Consider the following 16,875-nt stretch of genomic DNA (forward strand, 5'->3'; position numbering starts at 1 on the left):
AAGTTTCGGTCGTGATTCATTCCCCGGAACCCGAGCTAAGTCTCTTCTTTAGGCTTTTTGCTTACTTGACTCGGTCGGACTTATTGCCTCGGATCACCGGGCGGTGTCAGTAAAGTTGGTCCAACTTTATGATGGACCATTTAATGCTCTCAGGAGTCTTACGTCGTCCAGAGCACGCGACGATTCGTCGATCGAGGTCGCATGAGCGGGCAGCCGTCGGAGCGGTCTTTCCCACTTATAGGCATTAGACGCATGGCAATGGCGACTGTTGCGTTGTTCGGAATGCGCCACGTGTCGGGCATGAGAGTTGAAACGGCTGTCGATTTGACTCCTCCTTAAATGCCCTTGCCACGTGGCAAGGCTATAAAAGGAGGAGAGGGGCGCTTCTGTCTCATTTTCTCGCGCTCGTTTTTCCTCTTCCCGGCTCTCCATTTTTCATTTTCACGTTTCACCATTTTCGCTTTCGTTTTCGATTTTCACTCCTACGTTCGCCTCCTTTTCAGCCCTCATAGCTATCTCCGGTGAGTTTCGTACTCTCTTCATCCCTTTAATTTTTAGTTTTAATGGCAATGCACGGCTCCTCAAGCCCCCGGGAGGGAGTTTTTGGTGAAGAGGGTGAAGCGAGGCATCTATGAGACGTCTTAGAATTACCTTCATTGCTGGCGGAGATGGTCGTAGGTGCCAATGAGGCTTTCTAGCACTCTGAAAGGGTGGCTGGATCCTCAGCGGAGCGTCCTATTTCTGCGGGTCCCTCCCGCGGAAGGGCGTCTCTGGCGACTGCCCCAAGCAGACCTAATCCTCCCGAGGACGAATCAGAGTAAGAGGATGAGGAGGCTGAAGGAGCCAGTGAGTCGGTCTCTACCCGGAGATCGGCGAAAGCTGCTGAATCGGCGACCGAGGGAGGGGAGACTGGAGATGAGTAGAAGGGTCAGGTTCCCTCAGTTTTAACCGAGGCAGATCTAAACAGAATTAGGGCCGGGTATCATGTCCCAGACTCGGTCATTATCCGTCTCCCTCTGCCAAGCGAATTACCCGACCGTCCTCCTGCTAGGATGGTTGCTATCTTCCAAGTCACTCTGTAATACGGCTTACATCTTTCCCTCCAAGGAATAGCTCGGGATCTGCTTTCCCGACTTCAGGTAGCGCCCGGGCAGATAGTCCCAAATGGGTGGAGGAACTTGTTCGGATGCTTGGTGTTGTGGGCTGAGACAGAGCAGCCCCTACTGATTATTGATGAGTTTCTATCTGTTTCAAGTACGGTTGAATTCGTAGCAGCCTGGCTAGTACTTTTTGTGTGTTTGACGGAACAAGGGCAGACCTTTGATAACCGACCCACCTACCTCCAACAAGCACTGGAGAGACAAATGGTTCTGGGCGTGTGGCCAGTGGGAGACTGCCGAGCCAAGGCCCATCGAATCTCATATTCCTCGGGTGTTTTCCCAAGCAGGTGATTCAGCACGCACTTTTTTCTTTATTTTCTCGTACCATAGTGTCTTTGAGTCTGACTGAATGCGTTTCGCAGATATCCTTAGGCAAAGGCCGAAGCTCGGAGCAGGCGCTTTAGCTCAGATTAAGAATATGAGGGAGCTAAGTCTAGAGCAACGGTCTTGGAAGAGATTTCTCCAACCGGAGCGTCTGGTTAAATCGGGTTTAGACTCGACCTTAACAGGTACTTTCTAGTTGTCTCATTGCATTCCTTTTGAATTTGGTTTCACTCGTCTTGCATTTCCTGATGCAGAGATGGCTCAGGTAAGACTCATCCTTCGTCCGCCTTCAAAGATGAAGGCCCTCCCGATATCAGAGGCTCAGCCTCCACCTCCAAAGAAGTAGAAGACGGTTTCGAAGGTTAAGGGGCAAACTACCCCGGCCGTCTCGACCATGATAATCCCCAACTCGGAGGAGGTGGAAGTGGTGGACGCAGTGGCTTCCGAGGCTCAGGTGGCTCCTAAGTTAGGACCTGTCACTGAGTAGGTTCCGGAGCAGACGGGGGAGGAGAGGAGAGGGGAGCCTTTAAGAGGGGAGACGACTCAACAGGAGACGTCGTTCTTTTAGCGGGCCGTGTTGGAGATGGTCCCCTGGGCGATTTCCCATGGGAGCGAAAAAGAGTTTACTGCCCTCTTCGAAGCTCCCTAGAGGCGAACTCTCTCTCATGCGGTAAAGATTCTTCTCAAGGTAAGACTTAAACTTCTCACTTGTCTTGCCAATTCCTTCAAGCTTAACCTGACTTTACATTTTTCTTTTGCAGTTCGCCCCTTGCATGCTCAAGGCTAGCTTGGAGCTAGCCGAAGCTCAGAGTCAGGTAGCGGAGGCGGAAGTTGCTCGGAAACGGGTAGCGGAGGCGGAAGCACAACTCGAATCTGTTGTGACTCGGCTCAACATAATGGTCGACGACTTAGGGCTTGCCAGGAAGGCCGTCAACAATTCTCGGGCCGAGAGTGCCCGTTTGGCCTTGTAATTGCATGAGGTCTGGGAGGAGAGCCAATTGAGTCGTAAGGATCTATCTTCCTCGGAAGAGAAGTTGTCTCGACTGAAGACCGACACTAAGGTTGCCATTGAGTAGGCCAAGGTCCAAGCCTTAAAGGACTTTCTTGAGTCTTGAGAATATCTAGAGGAGCAGGATCACTTGTATCAAGACGGTTACACACTAAGTGTGTTGAATTAATGAAGGAATCCTTCCTCAATCTTGATCTTTCGGGATTTGATGAAGGTACCTCTGGTTCTAAAGGTCCGGAGGCCGAGGCAGCTGGGTCTGCTGATGCTGTGACTGATCCTGAGGTTGCTTCTGAGGCTGCTCCTGAGGCGGTGCCAGAGGTTGCTCCAAGTGGCGGCAACAGTTGAGTCCGAGCCAACTCCTGTGTTAGTTCCTGATGAACCTTAGAGCTTCATTTTGGATTGTAGAGTGTATCAAGCACTTTAAACACACCAAGCTTCAAGCACTTCAAGCACACCAAGCTTCAATGCGGGCTCGAGAGCATCTGCAACTGAGAGAGGACGTTGCGCGTTGTGGCCGACTCCAGTGCCTTTATCTTTGTTTTTCTATCAATATAGTTCCAAAGTAGAGACTAATGTAATCTGATGTAAGACTTATACTGATGAATGAATATACTTAGTTTTCTTATTCATTTGACTCACCTTACATGTTTTACATTCTTTACCTAGTCGAGTCATTTCAATTGCTCAACAGCTGACCTAGGGATAATAGATTTTCAGATGCTCAGCATTCCAAGGATGGAGAAGTAGTTGCCCGATTAGATCTTCCAACCAATACGTTCCGGGTCGGATGGTGCTTGAGATAACATAACGTCCTTCCTAATTGGGTCCAAGTGTGCCTGCACCAACCTCCTTAGTGTTTAAAAATATTTTTCGGAGGACCATGTCTCCCACTCGGAAGCGTCTAACTTTGACTCGAGTATTATAGAACTGATCTACTTGTCGTTGCCGAGCTATTATATGCAGCCGAGCTATAAGACCCTTCTCCCAGCTCATACTGTTCCGTAGGCTTTCGCGGTCCTCCTAGTCCAACTCTGGCGACCTGCAATGCGTAGACAGCAGTTGCGCATGATCCTGAGTCGTGTCCTGTATATCAGAGTCGGCTCGACTCGATACTTCTACCATTGCGACAGCACTGTCGCTGCGGTTCCAATGTCGCGACTCGCAGAGCGATCCAATACCCTAGCAGGGAAATGTGGACCCGCGTTTAGTTTGAGGAAAAACATCGCGCGTTGTAAATCATAAGAGAATCTCTACAACATGTCTCATCAATCAATCACTCCATTAATCACATCACATCATGTCAAGTACAAGAGCAACCCATGCTTCCTTTCTCCACAAGTCAAGCAAACCCCAAAGTCAACCAATCTCTCACCTCACCCATCACTCACCTCATATCCATCACTCACATCTCTCTTACAACCACCACACCTCTCTCTCTTTCTCATCACAAATTTCAAGCAACAATTCCAAGAGAGAAGAGAGGTTGACGTTCATGCATTTCTAAGGAGAGAAGTGATTTTTGTGGCCCACTTTTCCATCCCATAAACTTTCATCCTAGCCATCCATCTCTTATCACCTTCCATCAAAGTGGAGCACAAGGAGACCGACTTTCCAACGGACCAAGAAGATTGAAGGTGGGTGCTTATTAGGCTAGATTTTTCATGTTTTGATGATGGGCCAAGTGAGGCCTACCGATTGATGTGGTATGGATCTCACTTTGGACCTTAGGTATGACCGATGACCCACCTTGATGCTCATGATCATTCCATGATGGGGCCATTCTCCATGGACCCCATCATGATGTTTATTTTCTTTGCATAACTAGAGGTCATCTAGACAGTCCATTTTGGGTGGAGGAGGAATCTCCACCGTTGATCTTTGATTTGGTAGGCCTACATGTATTGGGACTCACTTAATGTATGATTGAATGCTTAAAACGGAGGGCCCATAGTGCCGGGGTCCCTCCATCACACGCGTCCCACTCTCTTTCTCTCTCTCTCTCTCTCCCTCTCTTTTTCATTTCTTTTCATGTGATGAGGTGGCCATGTGGCCCACCCGGATGGACCCCACCATAAGGCATGTATTTTATCCAAGTGATCCATAAGTGGGGGCCCACTTTATATGTATTGTATCCACACCATCCATCATTTGGTGGCCCACCTTGCTACATGTGTTCTGCACAGACCGTCCACGTCCAGGGATGCCCCTGGATGTGAAATGAAAACACAAATATGAGCTTGTTTCAAGCTCTTGGGAAGGGTCACTTGTATAGGCTCCACCTTGATGCATGTTGTTAATCCACACCATCCATTTCATTCCTCAGACCGTTTTAGGCGTTGAGCCGAAAAATGAAGTCCATCCGATCTTCTAGTGGGCCATAGTACATAAAACAGTGGTTTCTACCGTTGAAAAACTATCCTGCTGTTTCTATACACCGAAAAATATCAGATATTGGGCTTGATGGATGCGTTATGGACTGCAAATTCCATTGGCCGGGGTGGATTCACTTGAAGCGGGCCCCATGTATGGAAAATCGTGATAAAACACAATTTCAAAAAAAAAAAAACAAACATGCAGCAGCTGACACTGCTGCTGTTAGAGACGCAGGCAGCGTCAGCGCTGCACTGGCGGGTGGATGAGCAGGACCATGGGTCCCCTGCTGTGGGCCCCACTGTGATGTATGTGTAATATCCACACCGTCCATCTTGTTAGCCCTTAGGGCAGTGGGCCTTACACCAAAAATCAGCCGTATACACGACTCAGGTGGCCCACATCAGAGGAAACAGTGGGATTGTACATCTGCCCTTGAAACCCTTTTGTGGGCCACAAAAGTTTTGGATCAAGATGAAATTTATTTTTCCTCAACATCCAGGTCTGCGTGACCTCATAGACAGATTGGATGGCAGATAAACATTACGGTGGCCCCACGTGGGACCCACAATGATATATGTGTTTTATTCCCACCGTCCAGGCGGACGGTGGAGCCCACAGTAATGTATGTGTTTTATCTGTGGACAGTGGAAGCCCACCTTGGCCTATGTATGTATCCACACTGTCCACTACTGGACGGTCAGTGGGACCCACCATGATGCACGCATTGCATCCATTCCTTCCATCCATTTATGGCCATCCATTGAGGCCCACTTGATGTGTATGAGGCCCATATGATATGCATATAGCCCATGTGAGTAGGCCCATTTTAACGTATTCTAAGGCCCATCTTGATGTAGTTATGGCCCATCATTAGGGCCCACCTTTGATATGTATGAGACCCATCTGTGAGGCCCACCTTTGATATGTTTATGGCCCGTTGTTGAGGCCCACTTGATGTATATGAGGCCCATATGATGTGGCCCATTTGATGTATTTGGAGCCCATGGGTTGAGGCCCATTGTGATGTATTAGGGCCCATGGGTTAAGGCTCATTGTGATGTATTAGGGCCCGTGGGTTGAGGCCCATTTGATGTATTTGACGCCCATGGGTTGAGGCCCAATGGGATGTATACCAGGTCTATTGCATTGTGTGATTCCACCATGGGTTATGTAATGACATTTATGGCGGGCCATGCCTTGAGAGCAATGTTGGTTTGGCGTCCACATTATAATAATAATATTGAATGGGTTGAGGCCTAATGGGATGTATACCAGGTCTATTGCATTGTGTGATTCCACCATGGGTTATGTAATGACATTTATGGCGGGCCATGCCTTGAGAGCAATGTTGGTTTGACGTCCACATAATAATAATAATATTGGTTAAATGTTCGCATTATAACTCTCCCTAGGGCCCATTGATAGGCCCATACTTGTTGTGTGTAGGCCATCAAGGCCCATCTTCATTGTGAGGATAGTCATCACCATATAAAATTCTTAGTATAACTCCATGATTCATGCCCATACGCATCATATGTATGCCTAATATGAGGAATTTTTTATCATAGCATACGCCATTGGATAGACTATTTACGGGACTCCTTATGAGATGGAGTGCCCACATTATCGCGCCGTATGCGTAGGATTGCTGCATAACTGGATAGTGTGACTCATGCATCTCACATATATGTGACTTGATTATTGTACGCCCAAGCGACATCAGGGTCGTCGCCTCCACAAACACATCGTGGATGACCAAATGAGACACCGAAAATGCTTGGTTCTAGCACTTTGGGCACGTAGGATGTCCGTGGGTGAAAATCTCAGAACCTCCTTAGTACCAGGAGATGCTCCAACGTCTAAACCAAGTGAAATATGAGCGTCGGTACCTACACCATGAGGTTGTGTCTCCCAGTGTGTCATGGTCGGTTGGAAGGGGGTGTGGCCTTATCCGCCCGAGTAAGGGGGCTATAAACTAGGCTGAGTATGACCAGCTCGTAAATGGGTCTGCTATCGATGAGCCGGGCCCGATATTGGCAGGCGGATAGTGAGGTCTCTTCCACTCACTGGGCTATGCAGCTAGGGAGGAGGCAGTCGGAGTGGAGTGTAATAGACCCCGGTGATTTCTCCAGAGAGCAACCGTACTGATATGTGGACTTATTGAGCAGAAATTGCATATCCATTCATTCATTCATTCACTATCCACTCGGGCTGGCGATGCGTAACTATTTGTCACGTGTACCTTCGTATAGCCAAGATTTCGGTTGGGCGTGCGACTAACCTGAGATCAGGAGTTTACCACATTGAGTCGGACTATCCAAATTTAGGTATGAGATTGGTTTGGATAGAAGTCCCTTATGGTGAACCCCGTAACCTGCGATACTACGTACTATCATCCCGATTTCACATTCCAGCATGGTCATTTCATTCGCACCGCATACATTGCATCCGCAGTACTTAGCATTTTAGGTTACTATATTTTTGCATGAGGTTGATAGTGTTTGTGGCTCGTCAGGATTTGCATATTGCATTGCATCCTCAACATCTGTTATTATCTTATTATGTTTTGTATCGCATAGCCTTGGTACGACTGATAGCACTCATGGACTCACCAGTATATTTTCGCTTACTCTGATATCGTATGATTCATGTCTTGTCAGTATTTCCGCTTATTCTGATGATGTATGATTTATGGGCTTTATGGTATACTTGGCACTTATCTTGTGCACACACTTTCACCACCCTCTAAGCTTTTGTAAGCTTATGCACGATAGATGCGTGCAGGTGGCGTTAGGTTACAGCAGCGTTGGGCTTGGAGCGTATAGCTGTCCTCTGGAGCTTTGATTTCGATATATATGTATTTCCCTTTCTGCATTGTATCCAAATGATTATATTAGTGGATATCTGATGATGATGTTGCCTTTATGATGTGGGTATACTTGTGGTTATGCTTCTCATAAGACAAATGTATGTTAGAAAATCCTCCTTGTAGGATCCCAGGATCGGAACCTGGCGTAAGTACGCTGGGGGCCGAGAATAGGGTACTATGGAGGCTGTCGACACCGAGTTCGGCAATCGGGATTCCCATGAATCCGATTTCTGGGTTTGGGGCGTGACACAAGCTATTTCCCTTTGTTCTTCCAAAAGGTCGAGTCCGAGGGACAACAGTTCTTCGTTATCTCGCTCATTGAACGAATTGACTTGAGCTTAAGGCAGTCCGATCTCGGCTGGAGTAACAGCTTTAGATCCATATGCAAGGGAGAAGGAAGTTTCTCCCATGGCAGTGTGAGTGGTTGTTCGGTATGCCCACAGTATTTTAGGAAGCTCTTCGGCCCATGCTCTTTTAACTCGGTCGAGTTTAGTTCGGAGATGTTGTTTGATGATCCTGTTAACTGCCTCGACCTGTCCGTTTGTCTGAAGATGATGGGGGGATGAGTAAACATTTTTGATCCCAAGGTTATCGCACATCTCTCGATACCGCCTGTTGTCGAACTGCTTCTCGTTGTCGGACACTATAATCTGAGGTATCCCAAATCGGTAGACGATGTTTTTCCAAACAAAGTCCGTGATCTTTTACTCAGTTATTTTAGCCAATGGCTCGGTTTCGGCCTATTTTGTGAAGTAATCTACTACAACAATGGCGAACTTAGTTTGGGCTTTCCTCAAAGGGAGAGGTCCAATGATGTCGATTCCCCACTGTGCGAAGGGCCAGGGGCCGACCATAGGGGTCAGTTCCTCGGGTGGCTGTCTCAGGACAGCCGTAAATCGTTGGCATTCATCGCAACTTTGGATAAGCTTGCAAGCATCGTGCTGAATATTCGGCCAGTAATACCTTTGTCGCAAGACCTTATGCGCGAGTGATTGTCCTCCCGAGTGATTCCCATAAATCCCTTCGTGGATCTCTCATAGTACACGGCTTCATGATGATTTAGGTAGCGTAGTAGAGGAGTGAAAAATCCTTTCTTATACAATACTCCGTCAATTATGGTGTAACGGGAGGCTTGGACCTTCAATCGTCGGGCCTCGGCATGATCATTGGGCAACTTTTTACTGTCGAGATATTGGACTATCGAGTCGAGCCAAGTAAGTTCCGAGTCGATTGGATGTAAGGTCGAACTAAGCAGATCATCGACACTTGGCTTAGCAACATACTCGATCGGAACGAACCTGGGTATATCGTCTTTGTCTGCAGATGCAAGTTTTACCAATAGGTCGGTCTTAGCATTTTCTGTTTGAGGGATCCGAGTGACAATACATAGTTGAAAACTATTGATCAATTCTTTGACTTTCTTCATGTATGTTTTCAGTTGCTCTTTACGTGTTTGATATACGCTAGTGACCTAATTGACGACCAACTATGAGTCGCTGAATACTTTGAGATGAGTGACGCCCAGATTGGCTACGAGTTGGAGACCGAACAACAAGGCTTCATATTCTGTTGTATTATTCAAGGCTTGAAATTCAAGTCTTAAGGTATATTGCATGTAGGTTTCGTAGGGAGTTTCCAAGACGACTCCTGCCCCGCTTGCCTTAGAGTTGGATGAGCCATCGACATAAAGCTTCCAGGGGGTTGGGTCAGGCAATGACTCGGGATAAGCAATTAGCTGTTTGGTTGGCTCATCTGTAAGCTTAGTAAACGAGTCGACTTGCGGTGTAACTTCGGCTATGAAGTCGGCCACAGCCTGTTCTTTAATTGACACCCTCGATTTGTATTAAATATCGAATTCACTGAGCTTTATCGCCCACTTTGTCAGTCGATCGGAAGCTTTTGGTTTCTCAAGGATCTGACGTAGTGGAAGGTCGGTCATGACGACGATAATGTAAGCTTGAAAGTATGGCCGAAGTTGTCGTGAAGAGACAACTAGGACTAGGGCTACTTTCTCCAGAGGCGGATATCTTATTTCTGCCGGTAATAACGCTTTACTGACGTAATAAACTAGCAATTACTTTCCTTCATGTTCACGTATTAAAGCCAAGCTTACGGCTATGTCGGATGTCGTCAGGTACAGTAGTAAAGCTTCCCCATGTTCGGGTTTCGATAAGACAGGTGGAGATCCGAGGTATGACTTCAACTGCTAGAATGCTGCTTCACACTCTTCCGTCTACTTTACCATTTGCCGACCCTTTAGTTGTTTGAAGAACGGGAGACACTTATTGGTAGCTCGGGAGAAGAAGCGGTTGAGTGCGGCTACTCGTCCAATTAGCCTTTGTATATCCTTGGTCATTTTCAGAGATTCCATGTCGATCAATGCTTTGATTTTTTTCAGATTTGCTTCAATCCCCTGCTTACTGACCAGGAATCTGAGAAACTTACCCGAGCTTACTCTAAAGGTGCACTTACTCGGGTTCAACTTTATCTGGTATTTACGAAGGATGAGAAACATCTCCTCTAGGTCAGTAATATGATCGACCATGTGTATACTTTTGATAAGCATGTCATTAATGTATACTTCCATGGTTTGGCCGATCTGCCAATCGAACATTTTATTTACCAACCATTGGTATGTCGCTTGTGCATTCTTTAGACCAAATGACATCACACGGTAACAATAAAGTCCTTTGTCGGTGACAAAGGTACTCTTAGATTTATCTGATTGATGCATTACAATTTGATTGTATCTAAAATAAGCATCTATAAAACTAAGAAGCTCATGTCCTTCCGTGCTATCCACCAGCTGATCGATCCTTAGAAGAGAGAAGCTGTCCTTTGGGCAGGCTTTGTTTAAGTCGGTATAGTCAATACAGACTCGCCGCTTCCCTTTAGTTTTCTTAACGAGTACAACATTAGCTACCCATTCCAGATAATATATCTCTTCGATGAATTTAGCCTTGAGGAGCTTGCTGACCTCTTCTTTAATAATGGCGTACCTTTCGGGGCCGAGCTGTCATCGCTTCTGTCAGATTGGTCGGTAGGTCGGATCGATGTTGAGGCGATGAGTCATCATCGAGGGTCGATCCCAGGCATATCTTCATGGCTCTATGCAAATAGATCAGCGTATCGTTGGAGTGGGGATATCGGTTTGTCTTTCAGGGGCGACCGCAGAGACGAGCCAATTTATACTGTCTTGGACTCGTCTGTCTCGACCAAGGGTACTGAGATAAGGTCATCTACTGGTTGTCCTCGCTCATGTGTCTCGGCCCAAGGGTTCAACGATTCAATCGTGGTTTCCTCGGCTGGAGCCTTCACGGCCGTCGTATAGCAGCGTCGTGAGTCTTGTTGGTCACCTTTTACGACTCCTACTCCCGACTCGGTCGGAAATATCATGGAGAGATGGTACGTCAACACCACAGCTTGGAGAAGGCACAAAGAGGGTCGGCCAAGGATAGCGTTGTAGACTGATGGTTGGTCGACTATCAGAAAGTCAATCATTACTGTCGCCTGGTGCGGAGAGTTACCAGCAGTGAGTGGCAATGAGATAACTCTTTCGGGAAGTGTTCGTCCACCAGAGAATCCGATTAATGGGGTGTGAACTGGCCGTAAAGCCGATCGTTCGACACCCATTTTGTCAAATGCTTGAGTGAACAGTACGTCTGCGGACGACCCTGTGTTAACGAGAATGCGAAATATCTTGCGGTTCGCTATCATGAGAATGACGACTAATGCGTCATCATGCGGATGATGGATGCCCCGAGCGTCTTCATTAGTGAACGATATGCTGTATTTCTCCCTTTTCTTTTCTTTCGAAGGCCGAGCTAATATCAGGATTTCGGACTCGGATCGACTGATGCTCCTGGTATGATCTTTTGGAGCATTGTTTGAGTCGCCTTTGCCTCGGGGACCACCAATGATGGTTCAGATTTCCTCCGTGGGTCGGTTTTCACTCGAACGTTCTTCCGTTGTCCCGGTTCTTTCGACATGCTCTCTGAGACGGCTTTCTCGAATGAGTCGCTCGATTTCTTCCTTCAAGTGGTAGTGGTCACTCGTATTATGCCCATGATGGCGATGGTAATGGTAGTACTTATTTTTACTCTGTCGGTTCGGGTTGCTTCGGAGCCTATCTGGCCAATTGACGAATCCTTCGCCTTTAATTTCCATCAAAACCTACTCTTACGGTTTATTGAGCGGGGTGTACGTTGAGAACTTGCGGTCTTGCCGTTTACCTGACTTACGCTCATCACGTGTCCGATCATCTTTACGCTTCTTTCCACCGGCCGAATCAACTTCTTTCTTTGCTGACTCTTTGGCCTGGACTTTTGCGTTTTGGGCGGCTTCGTACATGATTCAGGTTTTCTCGGCATCCGTGTACTTATCTAACCGGGCTATGAATTCGGCCAGAGTAGTAGGCGAGTTCTTGTCCAGGGATGACAGAAATGGTTTGTCTCTGACGCCTTGCATGATCGAGTTGAGTGTTGTTTCGTCTGAATGTTTCCAAACTTAGAGTGACTTGAATTTGAAGCGTTTGATATAATCTTTTAGCAGCTCTCCCTCCTTTTGAACTATGTTGTTCAGGTGTATAGGTGGCTTCAACTTTTTCTTCCTACCAATGAAATTGGTGATGAATGCATCGCTGAGCTCTGCAAACGAGCTAATGGACTTTGGTTTCAACTGTTTGAACCAAAGTCAAGCTACGTCAGGTAAAGTGAGGGAGAAAGCTCGGCACATCATAGCGTCCAAGGCACCGTGCAGCTCTATATACGTCCGAAAGGATTCAATATGCTCGGTTGGATCAGTTTTTTCGGTGAATGGTGTAATCTGCGGAAGACTGAACCGTTCTGGTAGCCGGGCTTGCATTATCTCTTCAATGAACAGGGATGCTTTTGCCTCGGGCCTTGTTTGCCTCTTGAAGTCTTGCAGGTTGGCTTTTCAGGGTTCGTCATTATATGTCGTCCCTTCAACCGGAGGCCTACTACGCCTTCTCCGATCTATTTCATATCGAAGATCGATGATAGGCAGTGAGGCGGTCACGGAATGAGTAGGTGTAGGCTCGGGCGGACCCTGGTGCTGACTCGACTGAGGGATAGATCGGGGAGCGACACGCTGAGGATCAACGAATTGTTGCGAGGCGTTCATCGCCTGACCATCATCACACTGAGGCTGCTGAACTAGCTGTTGATGAATCTGTTCCTGTATCTTCTTCATAAAGTTTATATCGGTTCTAAGTTCCTAGACCTTCCTATCCAGTCGGCCATTCCCTCGGTTTCGCTGAGTATGTCTGGTAAAAACAGAGGCTGCCGGACAGGCCATAGAACCCTGCCAGTTGTTGGGTCGATTCTGGGCTCCGTTCATACCCGAGGGGCCTTCGATTGCTGGTGATCCAGTGACAATGACCTCAGTAGGCTCGTTTTGGGTAGTTCTTCTAGTTCTCGCTATTGAAGCTTTTCGATAGAACTTAAAAAATGACTTTTTGTATCGTTTCCCACAGACGGCGCCAATCTATTAATGCAAAAAACCGGTACGTCTCCTCGACCGTCCTTTCAACTTGCACGAGGAAGAAAGCAATAAGGACCCTAGCTAAAGCCGGGGAACCTCCGATGCTTAAGTTAGTATGATGGACGTATTCGAAGAGGCTTTTGGAGAGTTTTTTGCTTACCTTTCACCTTGGAGGTCTCCTATATTTATAGAAATGGGAGGACCCCGGTGTGCAGGGATTCTTCTCCTGATATCTCGGAGATTTGATTTCGATCTGTTTTTGGACTCCATCCGATCCAGAGATCTTCGGGATCGAAGATCCTTTTACTGAATTTTTGGGACGTTATTTCCATTTACACCATCTTTTCCTTGCTTGGCTCGGTCCTAACCGACTCTGGTGACGAATGGGCTTTGGCTAGCTACAAGGATAAAATTATTTGCCTTCTGTCGGATGAAATGGAACCGATCCGTAATCGATATCCTTTCTTAATCCGATAGCCGACTCTGTAACCGACCTAAACATGGGTCGGTTTTATAGTCGATCGGGTGGCTTCTAAGCTTTAGGCCTTGATAAGCCTCTTTAGATGTTGCTTCCTCGTTTGCCGAGTCAACTTTATGCATCTTATATACTTTGCCTTGTGGCTCATGACTTTGTAAGTTTCGGTCGAAATTCGTTCCCCGGAACCCGAGCAAAGTCTCTCCTTTAGGCTTTTTGCTTACCTACTTCGGTCGGGCTTATTGCCTCGGATCATCGGGTAGTGTCAGTAGAGTTGGTCCATTCCATAGCCGAGCCTTCTAGCCGAGCCTTCTTACTTGTACTATTTTTTCCCCAACAATGAGTATTTGAACCGATGACCTCCCATTGAAACTCTTGTCAATCTACCACTAAAGCATGAGTAAGGAGATTATAATCGATTAATTACTTTTAAATTACATTCGGTGTGATATAAATTCGATCGATCCTGTGTTTGGAACCGAGGGGAAGAGTTTGATTAATTTAAGCATTTGAGCTTCCATTTTAGCAAGTGATATAGAGCCATTTTCTGTAGATGTCTCAATCTATTAGATTTATGGGTCCATGTCGATGAACGTATTTTATCTACACTATTCATTCATATGCACTTTTTACATGTGACATTGAGTTACATATGAATACAAGTAACAAGTATTAATTGTGAAATCTAATTTGTAGCTTATAATTTCAATGTCCACTAAACATTGGTTTTCTATCATGGAGTGTTTTTTTCCAAGGGAGGAATTCGATCCTAAATGCAAAATTAAATAACAAAAGATATTAAGTCCGTAGTGAAAATCCATGGTTTGGCCCAACAACACGTAGCTATGTGGTGTAAAGACTACACAGGGCTTACTATAATGTATATGTTTTATCCACATCGTCCGTCCATTTTGCTAGCTCGTTTTAGGATATAAGCTTAAAATTGAAGCACGTCTAACACCCAAATGGACCACCCGGGAGGAACCAATGTGGATTGAACTCCTATAATTGAAAACTTTTAATGGGTTATATAAGTTTTAAATGAAGCTAATATTTGTATTTTTCTTTAAAGCATGTAATCACACTGTCCTTAAAGCATTATTCGTCTATTATCAAATTAATTAAGACTGCCCACAGGTTGCAGGCAAATAACTTCCACAATACAATGAGCCTGTGTATGGTTCTGCATTCAGCAAGCATGATGAAACCATTATTGAAACTCTATGAACACAGTTTGCTGGTAGATGAAAAACTTAAAAAAAAATTTCCAAACCAGAAAGAAAGTCAGAAAAGATATCTAATTATTATCATAAGATTGTGTTATTATACTAATGTGCAAATCTCGATTAAGATGGAAGTGATCCTATTGAGTGATCGTACTGGTAGTATTTAAACCATTTCAAGTACAAGACATGAATACTTTCAGAAGGCAAACTTTTATTGATGGGCCAGACACCGACTTGGCCTTAAAGATTTCTTTTTATTTAGTTTTAGTTTAAATTACTCCTAATGTAGAGTTGTATGGACTCAATGAATTAAGTCTTTCCTCGTACTTTGTTTTCCTTTAGTAAAAGAATGCCATATTAAAGTTGAGTTGATTTTCTTTATTTAGTATGGAGATATAGAATTCTATTTTATGAATTGTTGATGTTAATGTTGGTACGATGAATTATGGTATATTGAAAAAAAAAAAACAAAGTCTATGGAAAATTTAAATAACACGGATTTCAAATTTTATGAGCTTAGATTTCGGGTCTCAATTACTCTACTCAGATATCTAAATTCCATATCGTAAAATATTTCATTTTGGATAATGTATTATACAAGCGCATTATATCTGATTCGAATCATATACATGACTGACGTAGACTGTAGAATGCCGTTGGTTTTCAGATTGTACAATGGGTCAAATGATCAATGATCCAAATAGCTGATATTATGGACCACTTTGGATGGCTCAAGCACAAAAAAATTCCAAAATTGGAAGAATCCTGACCTTTTAATAAATGGTCAAAAGTAGATAGTTGATCGAGATATAGACGTTTCTTTATCATTTTTATGAGGGTTTCTGTCTATAGGTAATCCATGGAGACGCAACGGTGAGAAAGAAATTTCAATGGTCCACATTGGAGTCAGAGAAACAAAGGTCAGGATCATTCCTGTATCATCCGTACCATAGCTCATTTGTTGTAGCAATTTAAAGATCGAGCGTTCCAACCTAAGACACAAATACCAGGATTTCTCACGCGCATGCTACATTGGCAGATATAGAGGATCCGGGCCACTCATTTAGTGGGGACACCATGCATATGCAGTGGGCCAAAGCATTAGGAACTTCCACTATCATTTAATAGAAACTGGTGATTTTTATTATGACCGTCTATTTTTCTGGTACCCGTGTGGCCACCGGATGGACGGGCTTCATTTTCCAGTTAGGTCATTTTCTGGTACCTGTGAGACCCACCAGATGAATGATACGGACCACGAACATGAACACGTGTCAGTGAATTACATCTTCGGCGTCATCTTCGGGTCCATTCATATGTTGGGCCTAGCAACAAATCACGCCCATTAGACATTCTTATCCATCCATCAGTGGTCATTGAAACAAATGTAGAAAAATAATAATTATTAGTGGCCAAAAGAAAACTGATGGCTAGGATTGTTGGATAGGTACATATTTGAAGCATAAACGGGACGGATTTCCTGTGAAAGCCTTTCTCAGGAAGTTCCTGCGCAAGGATGCTGGGTGGGGCCCACTGCAATGTATGTGAGAAATCCATTCCGTCCATCTGTTTTTAGAGATCATTTTAGGACGTGTGACCAAAAACTAGCTTGGTAAAAAACTCGAGTACGTTACACGAGAGGGGAAATTGGGGAAAGAAATTCCTACCGTTGAAACAATTCTGGGCTCCACCTTGATGTTTATATGCTATCCAAACTGTTTATAAGGTTATTACTAATGGGATGAATTTAAAAAACCAGAAAGATAACCTGATACAAAACCTTTATGGACATGGGAATGCTTCAACGGTGCTCGCTGAATTCCCACTATTTCCTCTTGTGGCCCAGTTGAGTGTTGGATACATCTCATTTTTTATCTCTAAAAACGTATGGACGGGGTGGATTTCTCACAAACATCTATATGGGCCCCACTCAGTAT

This window comes from Magnolia sinica, chromosome 6 (assembly GCF_029962835.1).
Source record: "Magnolia sinica isolate HGM2019 chromosome 6, MsV1, whole genome shotgun sequence".
Taxonomy (NCBI): Eukaryota; Viridiplantae; Streptophyta; class Magnoliopsida; order Magnoliales; family Magnoliaceae; genus Magnolia; species Magnolia sinica.